This window comes from Ctenocephalides felis, unplaced genomic scaffold (assembly GCF_003426905.1).
Source record: "Ctenocephalides felis isolate EL2017-DRISC unplaced genomic scaffold, ASM342690v1 CF-g0.4_SCAFFOLD_03570, whole genome shotgun sequence".
Lineage (NCBI taxonomy): Eukaryota > Metazoa > Arthropoda > Insecta > Siphonaptera > Pulicidae > Ctenocephalides > Ctenocephalides felis.
Window position 1 is genome coordinate 1,143,376 of NW_020539724.1, and position 17,951 is coordinate 1,161,326.

A 17,951-nucleotide genomic window follows, 5' to 3' on the forward strand; every position below is an offset into this window, starting at 1 on the left:
TTTTTATGTTTTTTTCAGAATATTTTTAGATTTTTTCATCCGAATTCCCATCGATGTCCCAGCATCACCTGTACTGAACCCGCTCCTGTCCCCAAATCGTAGGAGTAAGAAGGGAGCAACTCCGTCATGAATGTCGTCGACATGCGGTGAGACCGTAAACTTTTATTTGTTTCATTTATTTTAATGTTATTTTTTCGTCAAGGAACTCTTATACGCACACAGAAAGAAAAGGACGAAATGCTTCAGCCGATTTCGGTTACCAAGCAAAATAATAAGTGAACTAGGTGTAATTGGCATCTTCCTCTAAGGCAAGTTGCATAAACTTTCTGACATGTGCTAGTAATAGACCTTTTCAATAAGAATTCAATATATTAAATTATTTGCCAAAAATAACGACAGAACACTAGTGGCCAATTTCAATTTCGATTGAGCTAATTAATTTGGTTAACACAAGAAATTTACTAAATGAAAAAGTTTATTTAAATAAAAAGTATCCCTGTGATTCTTAAAAATATAAACCGTACACCTGTGAGGTAAACACTATTAAAAATCACCCTTCTATACCAATAATGTTTTTTACGACAACGAATGAGTTATTTTTATTGATGTCAGAGTTACAGCTCATATATACCTTGTCAATAAACCTGCGAAGGTTAGGCTATGTTGTCATGAACCAATTAATGAAATATAATATTTATATTATTGAAAAAATATAATAACAATGCGTTTTTAAAATTCATTATCAAACCGAACAACAAATTCATTATCTTTCTATTGACGACAAGTAAACCCATACTATCATATGCATACATAAATTGTCTGCTTTTTTCTAAGGTTCTTCTATGCCTTAAAAAAATTTAATTGCAGTTAAAAAATATTTTGAATTCAAGTGAAAACATTTCTTTAATTAATATCATTGAAATTCATAAATATAAAGTATTTTATTAAATAATTCAAGTGTTCATGAGCACACACCCTTAAATAACTATCAAATGTTCCAAGACATGTTCCAATCGCACAGGAAAAAGACGTATTGTTAATTAGAAACAAAATTTCAAGTTTTATGATTTAATGTAGTTTTTATGTCCTCAAAGATTTCGAATACAATGTCCTAAAAAGTCTATCATTTTTATTATTCTTCATGGTAATATAATGAAGATTGTTGAGATAGTGACCTGATCAAGACATTAAATAATGTTAATGACAGAAAATGATGGTCAAGTGTTATTTGTGGAACCAGACGTAGATTTATTAGCTGGTAATAAGTAAGGTAAGAATATTTTTTATATAATATATTGAGACAACTCTAATATATTTTGTTACTTTAAAATGAATCAAAATAATACAAATATTGGAGTCACGAACAAACACTATCGATAAGATTTATTCATTTTTTTTAATTATTGTTACAACAGCAACCAGAACTCTTACCATATATATGTTCTATAAGCTGTTTGGTCGATAGGATTGGAGTATATGCATTTTATTTAAAAGATTGATTTTATGGATTCATATGTCGAATTTTTCTGTACAAAGCACTATATATAATCACATACACTTCCCATTTCAAACGATCTATTTAACTTATTCCGCGTATGTCGATTTTGTGCTAAATCAAGTGTAACGTTGGGTGATATTTAAAAAAATAAAGGGTGAATACTATGATGGGATCATACAAAATGCAATATTATAAAAACCGCTTTTTATATATCAAAAAGCAAAGGCTCATATGCGCGTGGAACCTCTTTTGCGCCGCCAGTACACACTATAAAATGCAAATTGGAAAAATATAAAAATAAATATATGATATCGATTTGTGGCCCTAATCCGATTTTTATATCGCAGCATCTCGCGACCATTTTAAATAATTTTCTAATAAAACTATGCGCAATGCCATTCGGGAATCGATTCCGTTTTCGTATACAAATAGAGTAGATAGAAATATAAAAATAATGACCAGAACACAATGCTTTTTGGTTATGATAAACGAATTTGATAAAAAGTGCATTTTTAATCCTTACTTGAAAAAATCGCATCATTTTGAAAAATGCGACATATGAATCCATGAAATCAATCTTTAAATAAAACGCATATACTCCATCATATGCATTAAACAAATTTAATTTTTTGGACTATGATACAATTACTCGGCATATCTTATCGATAGTGTTCGTTTGTGACTCCAATATGTTTATTATTTTGATTCATTTTATAGTAACAAAATATATTAACGAGTTGTCTCAATATATTATAAAAAATGGCTTTACCTTACTTATTACAAGCTAATAAATCTACATCTGGTTCCACAAATAACACTTGACCATCATTTTCTGTCATTAACATTATTTAATGTCTTGAGCAGGTCACTATCTCAACAATCTTCATTATATTACCATGAAGAATACTAAAAATGATAGACTTTTTAGGACATTGTATTCGAAATCTTTGAGGACATAAAAACTACATTAAATCATAAAACTTGAAATTTTGTTTCTAATCAACAATATATCGCAACTTCAATGGATGCAAAAATATTTAATACGTTGGCAAAACATAAATTTTGATAGCAGATACAATAATTTGTATCTAACATTCGATTTGTATTTATGGGGAGACGAGCAGATTAGTTTTTGACAATGTCGACATTGTTTCAGAGATACGTAGCAAAAATTTTCGAGATTCAAAAGATTGGAGATTCAAAAAACATTTTATTTATATTGACGATATGCTAAATTGATTAAAATTTCAGGAAACGATCATTAGACATATGCGCTTCAAATTATTAGATATTTTATAGTAATTTTAATAATAAATATCAACTTAGTTTTCATTTCTAAGGGTTCCGTACCAACGTTCATCCTTTATACTGAGACGCGCTTCGATATTTTGGCTCAAGAAATTTCAATATATAAAAAAATCAAATTTTGAAAAAAAAAACATTTTTTCCAAAAAGTCAAACTTATAAAAAATAAATTTCTTGAAGATCTCAGTTTTAAAGCTTTTTTAAATTTTTATGGAAAGTTCCGACTATTGGCCTTAAGGCATCATGCCATGTACCAGTAACTTTTCTGACGTGTTTTTCTGAGCTCGGCGATTTTTACAATGGAAGAATTGAAAAGTCAAAGAATTTGTATTAAATTTTGCGTAAAAAATGAAATAAAGTGTTGCAAAGTGCAAAAATTCACCAGATATGGCTCCGTGTGACTTTTTCCTATTCCCAAAGTTGAAGAGACCCATGAAAGGACGGCGGTTTTCCTCGATTGAAGAAAATCGCTGAGAGTGCTCAAGGACATATCAAAAAGTGAATATCAAGGGTGCTTCGAAAATTGGAAAAAACGCTGGTATAAGTGTATTATATCTGGGGGGGACTACTTTGAAGGGGACCACATTAATGTAGACGAATAAATAAATATTTTTTTGAAAAAACGAAAATTCCGGGTACTTTTTGAACAGACCTCGTATATATATATCTATATATATATATATATATATATAACATCTAAAATCTAGATATTACTAATACCACCCTGTCTAATATTTTGTTAATGCCCCAAACATGCGGTACGATTGTTCGATCAGGGTGGAGAATCAGAAATATTTCCGCGATCGGTTATGTTTTTCCGTGTAGTACCTTTAGCTTTTATGTTTTTTGACATGAACGATATGGCATTGTTTTCTTTTTCGAGTTTTATTTACCACATTTTGAAAAAGGTTTTGTGTTTTACCTCAGACGATTCGGATCGTACAATCTCTGTAGTGTATCAGTGCAGGTGCAAAAGCTATGAAATGTAACGTAAGGTAATAATAAAACGAAGAGCTTTTGGGAAATGAAAAATCGAACCAGGAATTGGAGTCTATAATTATTGGATTTATATTAAAAAAAACTCTACAGGTTATACACATTGCTTAACTACTCTACACTGGTTATTTGTGTATTGCAATAATTAAATTTTCTTTATTAAAAATAAAATTAGTTTTGCATTGCATTTTGCCTTAAGGGGTTAGGGGTACTTGCAGGCACGAAAAAATGAGTGTTTTCAGTATTTTTTTTTGTTATTAAACGATGTTTTTCTACAAAAATATTAATACAGCATTATTATACAATGTTTTGACTTGATGTAACAAAAATTTTAGAAAAAAAAATCAATATTCCCAAAGTTATAGCTGTTTTTGTTGACCCTGTTTCGAAAAACGGTCCTGGCGGTGACCATCATAACTCCTTGGAGATTCATCTAAAATCAATCAAATTAAAAAAATAGTTTTATGAATAGTTAATCCCGGGCCGGATCGAAGGTTTGTATAAACATTATACTATATAAATTATACTCTCCTCCTATGATTTAAGAACAATGCTATACAAAACACAAAATCTTTTACTGAAATATTTAGCACTTTTTTGCAAGATTTAGTTTGAATACAACTCCTCAAAAATTTGACATTAATATATTGTTACTTCGTGACATCTACAAATCCATGTGGCAACTTTTATAAATAAAAAAAAACTTTGGATGAATGCAATTCCCCATGAGGGCCTATAATGTTTTTCTAAATCATGCAACTCTTTTCGTATAATTTGATGTCGTGACAAATAATTTTCTGAATAGTTTTCTACTTTTCTCCTGCTGCAAGTTTTGTGCCATCATATCAGGTTGACGCAGGTGTCGAGTCTGCGTCCCGTATTCAAAATAAAACCCTTAAGCTTCAATTCGAGAGGAGATCACGCGTTTACCTCGCATTTTACTATCAGAACGAATGTCAGTTTTATAGTTATAGTTGTTGTTCGGTGCCCGAAACAACACAATTCTATGCTATGGTTATTTTTCCATGCTTGTACCACCTCCCTACACGATGTAAGATTTCTACAATCTTAGGAAAATTCACCAGATGAATTTGAAAATTCTTCAAAATCAATTTTGAACAAAGTTCTATGTGAAAATTAATTTAAAGAATTATTACGTTCTTTTAATGAAAAGTTAACTTGAAACTAGTAGTGCATGGCGTCGTGCCTTAAGACAAATTGCTGGAACTTCGCGTACACTAATGAAACAGTCTCTTTTTACTTGCTCACCTATCTACCTTTGTTTTTGCTTACTTCTCATTTATTTTGTCTACTAGTTTGCATGTCTACCTGCAGATGTGCTAATTAGTTTTTAGCAAAGGCAGATCCAACCGTTTCGGAGATACAAAGCAAAGAGCGCAGAAAATAGAAATCCGATTAATTAATCCGAGCAGAGCATGCGATTTGAATGATCTAAAAAATATTCAATTCGTATTGATGTGGAGACGTTGTGGTCAGATTTTGACAAAATCAGGTCTAGAGGTTTTGAAACTTTAAATAAAAAAACTTACTTTATTCAAATTAAATTCAACATTTACAGTGTACCCCAAACAACTCACAAAATCTCTCATACAACTATGTGAGAAAAATATATGTGGGATGACTTAAGAGCGATTTCGATATTCTATTTCGATGCAAAGTGACCGGTCGAAACGGACTTTGGAAAAGTCGAGCTATTTGTCTCCGGGGGTTTCGTTCGAATAAAAGGGGTTGGATTGAAAGATATTGGTATTTGGCCACCTTTTCAACCCTTATATCGCGCACTTGAGGGTTGTTTATGAAAAATATTCAATTCATCAAAGTCCTATGATAGAACGTTCAATAGTTACAAGCGTTCAATAGTTACAACCATTAAATTCATGAGGACTGTTCTATAATATCTATTCATCATGGAATCAAGATAATAATTTAAGTCTCAACATCACCAATTAAATAAATATTTTGCTGCAAAATTAATCTTGATTCCATGATGAATAGATATTATAGAACAGTCCTCATGAATTTAATGGTTTATAAATATTCTTATGTATCATAATATTTGAGTGACGTGACAGATGGCGCACGAATTTAGTTAATGTCACATTTTAGAAATATATGAAACTTAATGCGCTCTATCTAAATGTTTATATAAAGAGCTAATACTATTAAAGAATCATTTTTTATTGATTTGGAAGCTTTTGCGCCCGTGGGAGCAAAGAAATTCGAAAATGTTCTTGTTAAGGACCACCCTAATATATATATATATATATATATATATATATATATATATATATATATATATATAAAATATATATATATATATATATATATCATTTGTCATATTGTTTTATAGGGTTGACGCCAAACCAACAATACCATTCAATAATATTCATTTTCACAACATTGTTCCGATGTTTTCCAATACGACATGTATTAGAAACGGTTGTTTCAGACCATCGTTATTTATATGTAGAAGTCTATTGATTTATTTAGATTCAGGGTAAGACATATTTCATAAATATTTATTATTTGAACATTGTGGTATTAATACGTTTTCTTATAGCTGAAGTGGAAATAAATCGACTATATTGATGAAGAAATTGTTATAAATTTGCTTAAAATTGCAAATACACATATAATCTTACTATATACAATTAATAATCTAGTGTCTCAAAAAATAATGAAGTAAGTAAAGAGCGACTGTCACAATACTGATATGATTTTAGCAATCTATAAAAATATAGAAGGTTTTAATTTAGAACATTTGGTTTTTTACTTGCGTTCTATTTGGTTTTTTATTACCGTTCGCTTTAATCAAAAATTGAATAAAATGAATATAAATTTCTAATGGCAATTTGTTGTATTTTTCCAACTGGAACAATATTGAAACAGAATTAACTGAAATCAGTTTGTCATTTCGAGGAATTATCCACGCAATACGGAGCTGAATCTAAAGCCCTCAATCGTGTTTGAATTTAAATTAACTTGGGAATAAATATGGATAACAAGGCTAAATTGGATATTTAAACGTAATCAACTTTTAAATCCGGCTCAAGCTGTTTGTGGTTACCGTGTTGGATATTATATGAACAAGAGTTAGATGTAGAAATAAATATAATAAAATTATACAATAACTAAATTGTATAAACCCATGCACTGATATTCTATTAACTTCCCGTTAGGTAAAGCTATAGAAATAGCCCAAAAATTGAAAATAAAAATTTCTGTATATCTTTACGTTTCAAGGGTTTCTGAACATTTTGGCATACTTCAGAAAAAATGAATGTGTTGTATGTCCGCAATTTTCCATACATCGTTCATATTGTAATGTTCTAATGTATGTGACTTATAAAATTAAAACAGAAACCCCAAACGTAATGATGCTTTATAAATCTCTCATTACACAATTTGATGTTTAATAGGGGGTGGTTTAGATATCTTTAAAATCGTTTGTTTACCCTAAAGGGTTTGTCTGCACGCGACTGGCACGCGTCTTGGATAAATGTTAACATGGATGTTCACAAATAAGGTTTACATCGAATTAAGGGTTAAACCCATTATAATTGCACCCTGTATTACTTGCACCACTTCCCTAAATATATAAATATTAAAACCATCGTGCCTTAAGGCAAATTGCTGGAACTTTCCATACCAGAAATAAATATTCGAGCAAAAAAAGTAATAATCAATAAATATTGTTCAATGGTTATTAACAATTACATATTTTCAAAGAGATAATTATAATTACTGTGTGTATATTTATTTGTTCATATAATATACAGTAACTAACTTATCGCTCAAAACACTTGAAAATGTTTACATTAAGAAGAGATACCGAATGAATCCATCTGAGGATGTATTACTGACGATTTAAAATATAATTTGAAATATGTGTTTAAAATATAAAACTTTGTAAATTTTTAAAAAAATTGAAGAAAACATCTGAAAAATTTGAAATTTATTTGAACCTCAAAAGTGAACTTCCAAAATTAAAAATCTCGATACGGAACCCAAAAAAATTATAAGAAAATTAGTACACATGTTAAAATCTCTAGAAAGTATCAGATAATTTGATGTAGATCATGTCTAATAATTATTTTTCGCCAAATATCTTTTTTTACATTTTACTTTGTATCTTCAAAACCGCTGGACCTGTCTTCCCAAGAATTTATTCAATTCTTCATTTCGTCAATACAAGTAAAATATTTGTTGAATCATTCAAATCGGGCGCTCCTTCATCTCAATAACTAAATTACCATTTTTGGTACTTTTTTGCCCAGTATCTTCGAAATGGCTAGACCTGCCTTAGCCAAAAACTAATCAGCAAATCTCCTTGCCAGTAGGAATTGAATGTGTTTTGAGTGATTTAAATCAATTAATCCATGCGCCCGAGATCGTAGACAAAACATTGTATCCATCTATTTTAAAAGTTCTATGAAAAGAGAAAGGGCGAATGGGACTTCACTCATTTAAAAGATGAGTAAGTTTAAGAATTGTAACATTCATTATAGAAAGTTAAGAATTATAACATTCTAGATCCTCCCCCAACAAAGTAATGCGTAACGGGGGTTTCCGTGAAGACCAGAGGCAAGGGCAAAGCGGAGGTTACATACATCTATTTTTTCTAAGGTATGCCAAAAAATTCAAAAACCTTTAAAACGCAAAGATGTATGAAAAATATTCATTTTGGATTTTTTTTGCGATTACTATAACTCAGTCTACGAGAAGTTGAAAATAGTACTTAGAGTACAAAGATCAAATGAAAATAGTATTTAGGGTCAAAAGTAACAATAAGAGAACTTCTAGCAAGCATTTGAGGTAACAGCTGATTTTTCAATTAGTGCTTCTATTGGTCCTTATCTGTAATATATTTAAACCTCCAAAAATAGGATCTCTTAATTGAAGTAAGTAGACATTAGATGTAATTATCATGTCAACGTCTTTTCTCATGGTCTTTGATTGCGAGATATTTAAACCTCAGAAAATACGATCTCGTGGTCTTTTCGAGCAAATCGTTCCATGTCAGATGTGTGTCTCCTTATCGCAAGGATGACGGCGCGAAATTCAAATCTTGCATCTGTGGCGGATTATTCGGCAACGATTGATGATCCTCAACGCGAACCTCCGACACGGCATACATCATGATGCTAATGGAGCGACTTTATATGGTTTATATGGAATTGTTGAGCAAATCTTTATTAATGATGAATATTTATGATGCGAAAGAATTGTAATGAAATGAAATAAAATCACGAGTTTTTAATGTCATTGCCATCAATGCATCACCCAACAATATCACCACCACAAAAATTTCTAATAGATAATGTTCGGGTATTCGAAACTGTTTCCATATATTTAAAATTTTATATCCAAACTTCCAGACTTGAAAAGTAAGTACCATCCCCAATAAATAAATCAGGAAGAAAACTTTGCTACACAAATCCGCAAAAACTGCCCTTTAAATATGTGATTCGCGTACGTGCATTTAGAAAATTAGCATGCGAAGTGCACACATTTTTCTTTCGCAGGACTAATCAGTTTTCGGAATCCTTTTAGTCCTTGACAGGATTTTAGGCAGGAGCGGTTTGAGTAAGTGAAATTAACGACCTCTCTATGAAACCGCGCGACAATTTGTAACCGAATTACCGTCACTTCGGAGATTGCGAAAGAGTCTGCTGATGTATTTTTAGAAAAGTATTTTGGGAAAAGCTCACACAAATTGAAAAATAGTTGTTTGTGGGAAAGTACAGACTTAAATTTTAAAAGCATGGTAATAAAATATATAAATCTGCTTACCGGGACAAAAAAACTGGTGTTTTTGGGGTTGCATGTCTTTCAATCTCGTGCAAGCTATGTTTGGCTTTTTGGTCACTTTTATAAATCTGTAATAATAAATATCAGATTATGATTAGTATGAAAAATATCTATACTTATAATTAGTATCAGAAAAATGTCGAAAGCATGTTGCACAGGGTGTATAGTTTTAGAAAAATTTGTTTTATATGTGTACAATTTATTTAAGTACTATTGTATTTCTATTTGTATTATTGTTTATATATGATATTTATACTTCAATACATAATTAAGCCATTTGCAACATATTTCATACAAATTATTGATGTTCGATGTCATTGTATACAAAGGGCAACGCTAAAGGATTAATGGCAACTATTTGGTTCATATTCTTTATATTATGCAATCGATAAATATTAATCATTTTCAGCTAGATATATTTAAAATTGGAAATTAAATGTAGGGCACATAGTTAACAATAATGTCAAGTAAGAATTATTTTAATACTCATATGCTTTCCTGGTTAAATTCGCTGAAAACTCGAAATATCGTCTGATGAAATACAATTAAATTTGTTTGGCCGCAAAATCTTAGCAGCTCGGATTTTGATAGAGGGTCCAAGTGATTCAATATACACATATATGTGCAAAAAACATTACCAGTATTCAAAAATGCAAAAAACGGTGTGTATTAGCCTACATGCATTGATTTATATGTCTGTATACCCGTAGTTTAAAATTCATTCTACATAAAATTTATATAATTCGCAGTGCAAATAATTAACACATTAATCCTCATTATATCTCATGATTTAAATAAGCCACATTTAAAAAATATATCATAAAAGCAAGCTTCAGGCACGTACAAAATCGAGCAATAAAAATTAAAATAATCTGATTGTAAATATTGACCCCTCATCCGCATCCAATTTTAAATTGCGCTAAAATAATTTGTCAAACTAATTCTGGTAGTGAGCATCGAAATAAATTATAAATTTATTGGCCATCATAACAAGCCATTCGCGAAAAGCGCGTTCGGAAATTAAATGCAATAAATCATTTCGCTGCGATAAATTGTGATATACACACAAATAAAAATGACAACCTACAAAATATCATTAATATAACGCTGTCGATATACTGATCGAATACTTTTCAATTTTCATATTATACCCGTGTTGTGCTATAACACGTACTGCAGCGCAAACAATAGTTCAATTATTTTAATTGAATTTGAAAATTTATAGATATGTCCCCGGCTTGGAAACAGAATAGGATGCGCGGGTAAATTCATACAATTAGGTCAAATAAATTATCTGCGGAATGGATTTATTAAACTATGTTTTAATTTCCGCAATAGTTACATTAGTTGTGGATAAAGAAATAATTAAACTAGATTATTTGTGCCATTTTTTGCCTTGTCAACTCGGATGCCACCATACCAGAATCAAAATACCTCATATAACTTGCAATGTACAAGTGCAAAGAGTCTAATATGAGTACGAGTCTTATTTTACAAAAGGAACAATTGCTTTTTTTTTTTTCAAATAAAAGAATTAATTAACATCCCTTAGGGTAAGTTATTGTCCACCCCAATCGAAAATGAAACGAATGAACATTTTAGAAACATACCTTAGAAAAAAATGGATGTGTGTATATGGATATTATTTTTCATCCATGTTTTTGGGAACTTTAGGGAAAAAAATGGATGTGTATATGTATAGATATTATTTTGCAGAAAAGCAAGTTTTATAAAAAAGCAATAAAGCAGGGCCGACATAAGAATGCTGTTGTCCTCAAACCCTACTTTAACAAAAAGGTTATTTACATTAAAAATAATTCGTACAACCTGACTCTATTGATTTAATTTCGTCGCAAACAAATCTATAAATCTAATAAGTAACATAACTGCTAATGGAACCATTTGATTCAGCAGTTCTCATATTTTTTTCTTTTTCATAATTCAATAACTAAGAGGGTTCGATCTTTTTGCGAGTAGTACGGGGCCGCTCTCCGACTATATATTAAAATTAATGTTTGACTTATTGTCAGGAGTTGAGAAGTGTTATGGACTATAGCCGAAACGGGGGTGGGAAATCATTCGGGGCGATTTTAAAAAAATCATTTTAGAAACAGGGGTTGGGAGAAATATATAATCTGTTATGCCAGTAAACGCCCACTGGGAAATGAAATTTGATTCACTGTTTTTAAACAAAAGGATGGGCAGTCTTAATTTTGGCAGATTAATCATGAATAATAAAATTTGGAATAAGTGATAAAAAAATGTAATGTAATGTATATATATATTATATATATAAATATATTTTAACCCGACGATATGTATATTACATCCTAATTTTGTCTAGGCGCATAATGTAACCTAAATTCAAACGTCATTAAGATTATATATAAAATATATGAAGAATATGGTCATTCAATACTATTGATCAAAATTTGTATATATTTTATATTTAAAGAATTATTTTTATTATAAAAATGTGATGTGGAATTTGAATAGGCATGTTAAAAAATTAACAGTAAATAATCATGTTACATAATATGAAATTCATGCAGTGTTACTTCTTTGCTCAAAAATTTAAAATAACCATCCAAACCAATAACCTGTATGTAAATTAAAGCAAATTACGACATTAACTATGTTAGATGTTTCAATAAATTATTTCATTATTTCATTATTATTAATAATTAAATTATTATTTCATTAATTACTTTATATTTTGCAGACGACTTTTAATCCGTCGTCAAATGACTTGAAAAATATTTTATTGAATTCGTATACTCTGTTTCGAAGAAAAATCTCATTCTTTCAAAAATTAAAGAACATTAATATCATTCAGCTAGCTGGCTGTCAATTTATTAATAATATGATTCTCAGAGAGCAAGAAATATAAAAAGTCATATTCCGTGATGCGCAGTACTATATAATAGACAGAGAGTTGATATCAATATTGCATTCAATACATTCAATATTTATTAAATATAATATAAATATTGGCACTGATAAAGTATTTCTCAACAAATGACCAATGTATTTGAATCCTAAATAGATATATTAGAAATTCTATATTTTATTTGCAAAGATCCTAATGGGACATAATATCATTAAAAATAAATACGAATAATCCAAAGATGTTTTGAACATTTTTGTATTTTATTACAAACAGCCGAAGAAAGAAACAGTAACAGCCCGAAGTTAAAAAAAAAATAAGAAAGTTAATGATTTTTCCAAAAAATTTGATTATTAAATTTTATATTTCTCGATTCTAGTCATTCGAAGCGTTTTACGCCAAAAATGGAAAAAATATGTGCCTATATTTTATTATTCAAAACATTTTATGAAATTTTCTGATAGATTTAATAAGACATTAATTTCATAGGTGCAAATCTGATTGATTTTAAAATATAAACTAATGCTTTAACTATATAGTAGTCATTATTAACCTTACATAACAAACTATCAAAAATTTAAGAATTATTAAGTTCAAGAGAAAATCAGTTTCAATAATTAAACATTATTTAAAATAAATATAATGTCTTACTATTGCTTAAGAAATATAAGTTACAATTTTTATGAATAATATTTTCATTATAACTTATTTCTGTGTCAAAAAATAAAAAATTATTACTGAAAATGTTTGAGTTAAAAAGAGTTTGTTATAAACAATCATCTGATTTAGACTAATCTCTGTAACAAAAAAATTTTTACCCGAAACAAGTTAATTGAATATCACCAAAATATTGGAACCTCCATGCCTATACTCTGGACGGTCAATATAATGAACATAAATAGTGATAATAGATAAGGATCTTTACACCAGCTCTCAGTTTACCGGTTTAATTAAACTTTAATATCAAACTTGATATAGCTGAAAGTTTCTGTCGCATTCGTATAAATCATGATTAACGCTTCGGATATTTTTTAATATTGGCGTAAAATTAATATTCATGGAGATGGCAGCTGTACGGTTATAAGTGGCGACATATTTCTTGTACGTAAATCAGGCGTTTCGGTTTTATTGGGCTCCGCGGGGACATGGTGCATGCAAACAACAGAAAAAGAAAGTTTTTGCACGTTCGACAGAGCTCGTTTGATATAAATTATAATTCGAGGATAAGAACTGAATTCGGAAAGTTTTGTTATTTATACTCGTGAAATTTTTATAATTACTCGAAACGAATAATTTTTGTTATGTTTGAAAATTGGGCCAAATCTGCCGTAAAATAGTCGAATGTTATGGTTACGCTGCTTTTTAACTTCCCCGTAGGGTAAGTTATTGGAATGGGCAAAAAATCGAAATTGAAATTTTTTACATTTCTCGACGTTTTGAAGGTTTCTGAACATTTTGGCATACCTCAGAAAAAAATAGATGTGTGTGTGTATGTATGTATGAATACAAATTTCCAGTCACGTTTTCGGACGCACGGATCAACCGATTTAAATGGTTCAAAAAACATTCAATTCCTATTGATAGAGAGATGAGCTGATTAGTTTTTGGCAAAGGCAGGTCCAGCAGTTACGGAGATAAAGAGCAAAGAGTGCAGAAAATAGAAATCGAGTTTTTGAGAGACGGAGCATTCGATTGGAATGATCTAAAAAACATTCAATTAGTAATGATTGGGAGAAGTGGTTATTAGTTTTAGGCAAAGGCAGGCCTAGCCATTTCGGAGATACAGAGCTAAATGTGCAAAAAATGGCAGTTTTTGAGAGAACTAAGCATCCGATTTAAATGATTCAAAGAACTTTCTGCTTGTCTTAACAAAATAATTGATTTTGGAAAAAAAAATTGTCTCAACTTTTTTTTTTCAAAAAAAAAATTTGTATATCAAAAATAATTCAGATTTTATTTTTAATTCTGACTATAGTTCTAATATACTTTAAACAAATAATTTAAACTTTGCAATTCAGTTTATATAATTCTTATAAAATATTAGACAATGTTACAATATTAATAATAATCTATTTGAAAACATTCAAAATTCCTTGAACATTTCGTTGCGGTACGGGAAGTTCCAGCAATTTGCCTTAAGGCACCATGCCATACACCCCACTAGTTTCTTGACGTGTGTCACACAAATTTGGACAAAGCGTGTGGTTCTCACTTTACCATTTATGATTATGTAATATATATTGACGAATACAATCTACAACTAAATCCAAAAACCTCAAAAAACCCTCAAACGAAAAGATATTTTGAGAAATGTAGGTCCAAGTTTTTTTCAAGAATTGGAGCAACTTATTAAAGAGCGAAATTAAAAAATTAATGTATAATATTAAAATCCATAAATGCTTTAATAATAATCCAAGATTCATATTCAGTGTTTCAGACATTTTTACAAAACCACTCCCGTGTCCATCGACTTTTCTCATCATATTATTTTCAGCAAATCTTCTATTTTCGTCCGTAATAAAGGCTAGTGTTTCGACATTGGACCATTATCATTTATGATTATGCAATATATTATTGGGGAACACAATCTACAACTAAATCCAAAAACATCAAAAACCCTCAAACGAAAAAATATTTTGAGAAATGTAGGTCCAAGTTTTTTTCAGGACATGGAACAACTTATTAAAGGGCGAAATTAATGCACACAATTAATGCATAATATCAAAATCCATAAATACTTTAATAATATTGCATAATTCATATTCGTCCTTGAACACTTCAAGGACGATGGTGCGTGCATCGTGCATCAACTGAACGCACCATCAACAAAGCGCATTGCACTTCGTAAAGTGATATTTTATATCAAAAAAATAGTATATATTATAATATAGAATTATCATGCTATATATATATATATATATATTCAATATATATGTTCAAATACAATCTATAACATACCATTTGATTAGCAATTATTCTCGATAAATTCACACACGCGGCGACATCAACTCGGACAAAATGGCACTCGGAAGAATTAACACCACCGAAGACCGACGATTGATGACCGATAATAGACGATAGACAAGTGATCGCTTCGAGTGCCTCCAGACAACTGAATTTGCATAATTTTTGACAATATATTTGTCCTTGTCTAGGTCTTGCCATATATGGGCATATTTCGAATGCACGATGACGTCACACAAAGGTTCTATTTACATACGTCGAATGCAAAATATTGCACTCAAAAATCGAAGACAAAAACCGAATTTTAATAGTATGCCAGCGAATTTATTCAAAATTAATAAACCAGGTGCAAGTCTTAGGTGTAAGTAGCATTTCGCCTTAAGGAATGTAATTAATCCACTGAATCAATGCACTCAAGAATCGAAGACCAAGACAGAAATTTACCAGTTTGCGCAACGATTTATTTAAAACCACTGTAAGTGTCATTTTGCCTTAAATAAATTATCTTAAATAAATCAATTATCAATTTCAATTTCATCCCTTCGCCTGCTAATGCAAGTTCATATTGCAAAAAATATATCATTTAATAAAGAAGAAAATACGATAACTTTAGGTGGCATGTGTTGCAATTCCTAATGACGAAACGATAGCAATTGTTTTCTATGTTAACATGCTGCAAGAATATAAATTTATGTATGAAGTTATACGTACACGTGTCACCTAGAAGTTATGGAGTGGATCTTTGCCAAGTGAATTTTCGAATATGGTAATATTGATCAATAAAATATCGATTATTTAGAATAATGCAATCAAATTGAAGAACATACAAATATTACAGAATATTAATTATTGATTATCAATTTAACCGCTTATACAGTTTTCGTTTAAAAGGTGATCCAAAGATTTAAAATGTTGTAGCATTTATAAATATAAAAGTAGTATATTTTATTCATCATTTAAAACACTATTTGCAATTGTAAATACTAATAATGTTTTGTTACAAAGAACATTACCACCAACAAGCTTCTTCACTTAATGATATTCAAACAGCCTTATTTTAATATATTATATTTACATAGTTTCATCTAATTACTAGCATTTTAATGACATATATAGTTTAACATGTTCCCATTTAGCTGAATCGAGTTTATTCAAAAATACGTCTTCGTCATGAGTTCTTCTAAACATTCTATCTTCCTCAGCATATTGCAATTGATAATTATTCAAACTCGATATAATCCGAATGTGTCTTTGATAATACAATATGCTCATGAAAAAATTCCAAAAACTAAATTCCGGCCACAGTTGTTTAGTAAAATAGACACAAGTACCCGAAATTTGCCAGAGCAGAAAATCACTGAATCGTAGTTCTCCTGATGTCCTAACCAGTAGATCAGGATTCGGCATATCTGATGTGTACATGCATTTTGATATTATTTCTTCAGTTACTAGATATGGTTTTAACTCCTTATTTTCAACTCCTTGAACTATATCCTTCATAGCAGTCACCATTTCAAACTGAGAACTATAAGCTACAGCAATATTTAAGAATACTTTAGCATTGTCCTTACTCATGTAAGTGATTTTCGCTGCCAATTTCTTGACATCATCAGGAAGCATATCAATATTTCCAAGAAGTCGAATCCTAACACCATTTGCCATAATATTACCCTCTTCGTCCAGAAGATTTTTGAAGTTTTCTCTGGCTAAATTCATTAAACCATCCACCTCCTCCTTGCTTCGTTTGAAATTATCAATGCTGAAGGCGTACACCGTTACTTCTCTTATTCCGAAATGAATACACCACTGCAGAGTTTCAGACATTTTAACAAAACCACTCCTGTGTCCATCGACCTTTCTCATCATATTTTTTTCAGCAAATCTTCTGTTACCGTCCATAATAAAGGCTATGTGTTTTGGCATTGGACCACATTTGAGGATCCGAATGCAAAGCAACTGGAACCAGGTTAAATGCACTTGACGTAGCCAACGCATGATGATAAATCAACTAACTAAAATTGGTTTTCAAGTAAACAGAAAATTAAAATTGTAAAATACTTGCAGAAGTTTGGGGAAACTACAGTTTTACTAGAAATTTCCATGGAATTTGAAAAGAATTTACAGAGTCGCATTGGAAAAATGAGAAATTGTTTCTGGCATTGAGCCGTAATTAACTATGAAGTTCTGGATTTTAAATGTATAAAACTGATTAATTGCGTATGTTTAATAATTGAAAATCTTGTTATACTACATATTTAGCGCCTCAATTAACTGAAACAAATCTAAGAGGAATAGAATAGATTTTGCAGGGCAAATTGTTCTAAAATTTTGTGTAAGGATAAAATATTTGGATATAGTATTTGGAATTGATCATTTGCTTTTATTATATTAGAATACTTCAATCAATTTTTATATATCATTAAATCTATATTTATATTTTAAAGTAATATGATATTTATAAGGACTATT

The 17,951-nt window shown here is 30.1% G+C and overlaps 1 pseudogene; it reads right to left on the reverse strand.

The window, feature by feature from the left end:
• Positions 1–16,574: 16,574 nt before the first annotated feature.
• On the reverse strand, positions 16,575–17,477 carry LOC113383042 (annotated as a pseudogene).
• Between the last annotated feature and the right edge of the window lie 474 nt (positions 17,478–17,951).